The sequence below is a fragment of the Myotis davidii genome, unplaced genomic scaffold (assembly GCF_000327345.1).
Source record: "Myotis davidii unplaced genomic scaffold, ASM32734v1 scaffold13240, whole genome shotgun sequence".
In the NCBI taxonomy this organism is placed as follows: Eukaryota; Metazoa; Chordata; class Mammalia; order Chiroptera; family Vespertilionidae; genus Myotis; species Myotis davidii.
In genome coordinates this window covers 2,016-2,460 of record NW_006292396.1, presented here as the reverse complement: position 1 = coordinate 2,460, position 445 = coordinate 2,016, and positions in this window count along the sequence as shown.

Here is a 445-nt window from a genome sequence, read left to right as displayed (position 1 = left end):
TGTGGGGGGAGAATCCTCCCCTGGCCTGTTTGGCTCAGTGGGTAGAGCCTCCGCCTGCGGACTGAAGGGTCCCGGGTTCGATTCCCGGTCAAGGGCACGGACCTGGGTTGCGGGCACATCCCCAGTGGGGGGCGTGCGGGAGGCAGCTGGTCGATGTTTCTCTCTCATCGATGTTTCTAACTCTCTATCCCTCTCCCTTCCTCTCTGTAAAAAATCAATAAAATACATTTTTTTTAAATAAAATAAAATAAAGGCTAAGTTGACTCCCACACGCGTGTGTTTCGATCTGTCATTGTCGGTCGATAGTTCTATTATAGAGAAAGGGCGGGTGGCGATATTAACATATTTCTTCTAATTAATTTCCTTTCATTGTGCACGGATTCATGCACCGGGTCACTAGTCTGATGTAATAAAAGTCTCATATGCTAAGTGTCCTGTGGTCCTG